At 52.3% G+C, this 5,421-nt stretch overlaps 1 long non-coding RNA gene across 1 annotated transcript in view; it reads right to left on the bottom strand.

The window, feature by feature from the left end:
* LOC102258595 overlaps nt 1–5,421 on the bottom strand; it is a 6,575-nt gene extending 1,154 nt beyond the window's left edge. Inside the window, exons 1-3 of the long non-coding RNA XR_313427.1 lie at nt 5,369–5,421; nt 4,445–4,492; nt 586–594 (exon numbers count right to left, since the gene is read on the bottom strand). This is a non-coding gene — a long non-coding RNA (uncharacterized LOC102258595). The remainder of the gene's footprint in view (nt 1–585; nt 595–4,444; nt 4,493–5,368) is intronic.

Below are 5,421 nucleotides of genomic sequence, written 5' to 3' on the forward strand. Positions count from 1 at the left end.
CAGTGTTTTTCCTGTTGCTTGCACCCACCAAGCCTGGCCCTTTTCAGGGCAGTGTACTTGCTCCTCCATCTGCCTGTTCCACGCTTCCCCTCATCCAACCCCTCCTGGCTCCTCGTCCTCTGGTCTTAGCTCAAATGCCCCCACTCCAGAAAGGCCCCATCTAATGCCCTCTCTCCCTCTACCTGTTTGATTTCCTTCACAGCCCTTTGCCCAGTCTGACCTTATCTTATTCATTTACTCCTTTTGCTACTGTCTCCCCCGCTAGAGCGTCAGCCGCAGAGGGCACTTTGGTCTGTGACTGAATCCCCGGGGCCTGGAACAGCCTGGCACGTGCTCAGCACAGTGGCAGGTGCTCAGTACAACTCACTGGAGGAATGAACAGTGACACGGACGGCAGCTGACATGACAGCCTTTGCCAGGTGTCACGCACCACTGGTACCTTGGAAACATGGCTGTTAAAATGTCCCAACAGGCCCCGAAGTCGCATTGTGACCCTCCCCTCAGCACCCCAACAAGGAAGACCAAGCTCTCTGCTGTGAGCACTGGACTCCTCAGCCTCCCTCAGACTTGCCCTGCGATACTCACCCAGTTCATCTGCGGGAGAAAGAGAAAGAGAAAGAGAAAAAGAGAAAGGTGAGGGCCAGGTAAGTGGTCAAACTTTCATTTTTAAGACAGATTCCCCACCCCATCCTTTCCTGGTACCCCTCCCCCCTCCTGGGAAACTGGGCTCTGACTCCCAGGGGTGCTAAACCTTCTCCTGGCTACCTTCTGTTTAGCTCCCAATGTTGGGGATCCCAGGGTCAGGGTCCCCTCAAATGTCTCCCCAAAAACATTTAGGCCAGGGATTATGAAGTGTTGTTGGGAATTGTAGGAAAAGCCAAGGGTCTTATAACCAGGAGAAAAATGAACACTGAAGATTCTAAACAAAAGGTGGGGGTGCTCTCTCCCTACAGTGCACCCTAGGCCCCCAAAGGTCACTGGCTGGTGTCTGAAGATCCCAGGAGGCCGATCCTCCTCCTCCAGGCAGCCACCCACTCTGCATCATAGGCTAGTCCCCCAGCAGTACCCACCCGCCATCCTGGATTCACCCCCACTCCCTGAGGGAGGAGGGACAGTAACGCTAGGAACCCCTTATCACCTCAGCCCTAGAAGGGGCCATGGGGAAACCGAAACCAACCTCCCTTTATTCCATAGACAGGACAAGGGGAACTCCACAGGGAGTAAGTGAGCCTGGAGTCACACAGCAAGCAAGGGCAGGCCGGGCCCGACGCCCCACCCAGGGTTGCCTGTGCTGGCCACTGGCCTCAGACACCGACCAGCCCGATGCCAGAGCTGTCCTCCTCCTCAACTCTCGGGGAGTGGCTCCTGGCAGCCCGACCTTTGCTCCTTGGAAAGCAGTATTCCTGCACCCTTTATCTCATGTAATCTGTGAAGTCAGCGGGGTGGGGAAGACACCCTCACTTGGCAGATGGGGACACGGAGGCTGGGAGAGAGAAAGGGACCTGCTGCAGATCACTGGCAGGACAACCTCAAGGCATTTGAACTGGGAAAAACCTTAGGCATCTATACTGAATGACCTGGGGACCCAAAGATGAGTTAGACTAGTGGTTCTCAACCTTCCTAATGCCGCGACCCTTTAATACGGTTCCTCATGTTGTGGTGACCCCCAATTTCATTGTTACAAATTGAACATAATTAAAGCATAGTGATTAATCACAAAAACAAGATGTAAGTATGTGTTTTCCGATGGTCTTAGGCGACCCCTGTGAAAGGGTCGTTCGACCGCCAAAGGGGTCGCGACCCACAGGTTGAGAACCGCTGAGTTAGACTTTGTCTGAGCCCTTAAGGAGCTCCTACGCTGCAGGGGGAAACTGAGGCCCCGGGCAACAATGACCAGAGCTCCGGACGGCCTCAGTTCAAATTCTGGCTCTGTTACTTGCTTGCTATGTGGCCTTAAGCCCCTTACTTAATCCGTTTGTGCCTTGGTTTCCTCATCTATAAAATGGATACAATAACACCTGCCTCATTGGGCTGTTGTGAACATTAAATGAGCTAATACTACATGGGAAGCACTTGGAACTGCCACAATAGTAGGTGCTATATAAATGCTGGATAGAGCATCGGCCTGCGGACTGAAGGGTTCCCAGTTTAGTTCTGGTCGGGGGCACATGCCTGCATTGCAGGCTCGATTCCCCGTGGGGGGTGGAGGGGGTTGCAGGAGGCAGCCAATCAGTGATTCTCTCTCATCACTGATGTTTCTATCTCTCTCTCCCTCTTCCTTCCTCTCTGAAATCAACAAAAATATATTTTAAAAATAATTTTAAAAAATAAAATAAATGCTGGCTGCTATTAAACAAGGTGTTGGGAGACGTTGTTTTATAGACTGGGTAAACCACATCCCATCTCTAGGCCTCAGTTGTATGCTTATAAAATGGGGCTGTTAGGAAGACATGCTTTCAGAGCATGCAGTGTGGGGTCACGCAGATATTGGTTTGAATCCCAGCTGTCACTCACTGGCTGTGTGGCCTGGGGCAAGTTGCTTAACCTCTCTGAGCCTCCTTCCCTATAAAATGAGATCTGAGCTCCTGTCTCAGCCATTAACATGAGGATTCAGGATTACACAGAGAAATGTCTTAGCACAGGATCTGACCATATGAGGCCCTCCATAAAACTTAGGTAATATTATTGTTATCTAAAATCCTTTTTCAGCTAGGAAATACTGGGTTCAACTAAAATAACACCCCACACTGCCCCCCAACCTCCCATATAGACTCGCTGCCATCCAGGGGGAGCCAGGATAAGCCACACTTGAGCAGATTTGAGAGCAGAAAGCCAGTTGTCTTCCCTGCCTCTGGGCCTTTGCACAGGCTGGTCTGTATCAGGATTCTCTTCCTCCAGTTCTTTGCATGGCCTCTTTCTCTGCAAATGTCATCTCCTAGATAGGTCTTCCCTGACCTATTTCCAAGATAGTCCTTAGGACCCCCACTGTAGTCACAGTTAGGTGCCTTTGTTTTATAATTTACATTAGAATCTGACATGACCTTATGTTACAGTGATTCATATCTGTCTGCTGTAGACTGCAAGCACCAGAGTAAGGAACATGTCTGCCCCATCACCACTGCTTATACCCGGGACACTGCATGTGTCTGTCCCATCAAAATGAAGGAAATTTTCCCTCCCGCTCTATCTCAGTAGTTCTCCTATCCTCAGCCTTCTCTGAGATATTACTGACCCCAAGATTTCTTCATAGCCTTTATCACACTTTATAATCCCTTGTTTAATTTATTGTTTACGTGTCTGCCTCCACGTCTAGGTAGGGAATCCCATGAGGGTGGAGCCCAGGCTGTTTCAGTCACTGCTGACTCCCCAGCACGGCCCAGCACAGAGCCAGGTACCGAACAGGAACTCAATAAATATTTATTGAATGGATGACATCAGAAATTATTCTCAACTGAAACCAAAGATCTAGGTCTCAGGAAAGAAAAGTCTCAGCCTTGTTCCTGCCCAGAACCAGTGTTTGGGCAGTACCTGTCCCCAATGTCATCGCCAACCACTCACTACCACCCAAACTCTCAGATCTGTTAGAGAACCCACAGGTCCTCCTCCACGGCCAGGCCAGCGTTTCTGTGTCCATCCCAAGACTCTACGTCCAGAGAGAGGCTCAGACTCAGCCCACCAGGACCACTGAGTTTCCATAGTGACAGGACCCGTTCCTGCACTCCAAATCTCAGCATAGTAGTAAGAGAGATGCTTCATTTGGCTATGATTCTGCATTTCCTTGGGCGGCATTGAATGTTGGGTGGCATGAGCTGAGGGACCTTACAGAGACCAGTGGTTCTCAGCATCTCTTGGAAACTTGCTAGAAATATACTCTCAGAAGCCATCCTAGACCTACTGAATCAGAAACTCTGGAGGTGGGGCCCAACAATCTGTTTTAACAAGCTCTCAGGGTGACTCTAATGCACATAAAGGTTTAAGAACCACTGTTATAGACTGTCTAACGATAATAATTATTATTACACCACTAACAGTTAACACTTATTGAGCGTTTACTGTACGCCAGTCACTGCTTTGGAAGTTTACCTGAATCAGCTCATTGAATCCTGTCAATCCTCCTAAAAGGGGAAGACACTGATATTATGTCCACATTACAGATGAGGAACACTGAGGCCCAGAGAGGGGAAGTGACTTGCAGCCCCAAAGCGCCGGTGTGATTATTACGCTCTGCACTGCCATGTGAATCTCTACAGAGGACTCCTCTTACAGTGTGAACAGGTGCTTAGTTTTACCTGTCCAGCTCCTAATCACCTGGGAGGTAGGGGCATCTGGAACCCCCATCTAGACGAGCAGGGAAGGACACCACCAAGGAAAGCTGTGCCCAATGGATTCCCCCCTCCCCTGTCCTGAGTGTGCAGGTGGGCAGGAACTGTGGAGGGCTGCTCACCCGTGGTCCTGGAAACGGCCAGCGAGAGTGAGGAGAGGTCCGGGGCCCCTGCAGGAGGGAGGCAAGTCTCAGGAGGTGATGGAGATCCCTCAGAAACCCGTCAAGCTCCACCCTCTTCCTCTCCTGCCCCCTCCCTTTTCTCACCCCTCGCCCAGTCTGGCCTTGCCCCTTTCCCTAACTCGGGAGCAGGTTCCTTCGGTTTCTGTCATGTCACCCCACCCTTTCATCACATTCAGGCCCCGCTTCTTCTCTCCCTTAAGGTCGGGTCTCTAGGAGTCCTCAACCTCGGTTAGGAAAGCTACCGTTCCCTTCCTTCTCTCGGGGTCAGACCCTAACCCTTCACTTTGTCAATGTCAAGCCAGTCCCCTTCTTCCTTCTCAGACCCTGCCACTACTCTAACACTTTTCTCTCTACTGGAGTCCAGCCCCCACCTTCGCCCCCTCGGAGTCTGCCTTCGTCCCCTTTTTCCCCCAGGTCCCGCCCCTTACTCTGAGTAGGACCCTGCTTCCTTCTTCGTTAGGCCCCGCCCCTTCTGTGAGCCAGGCCCCTCCTTTTTGGCCATCTCGGAGTATGACCACGCCCCCTTCTCACGCTCACGGAGTCTGGCCCCGCCCCCACCCCTCAGGAGCTGGTCCCGCTCTTCCTTCTCCGAGTTGGCCCCGCCCCTCCCCTTGGAGTTGGGCCCCGCCCCCTTCTTTGCCTCAGCCTCAGGCCCCGCCCCCTCCTCACTCTGTAGTGGGACGCCTCTCTCTTACCTTGGGCCAGACTCTGTCACCATCCTCTGCCTCCTTCCGTCCCTCTAATACAGTGTCCCCCGAACCCTCACACTCTCCCCACAAAACCCCTAGACTTCTGTAGGAACCCCCAGAACCCTCGCATCACCAATCCCGCCCGACTCCTCTGCTGAATCCCGGCCCCGCTTACCCAAGGCCCCCAGCTCAGGCGCAGCGGACGGTCTGGCGACGCGGCGACTCGGC

This window comes from Myotis brandtii, unplaced genomic scaffold (assembly GCF_000412655.1).
Source record: "Myotis brandtii unplaced genomic scaffold, ASM41265v1 scaffold1774, whole genome shotgun sequence".
Classification (NCBI taxonomy): Eukaryota; Metazoa; Chordata; class Mammalia; order Chiroptera; family Vespertilionidae; genus Myotis; species Myotis brandtii.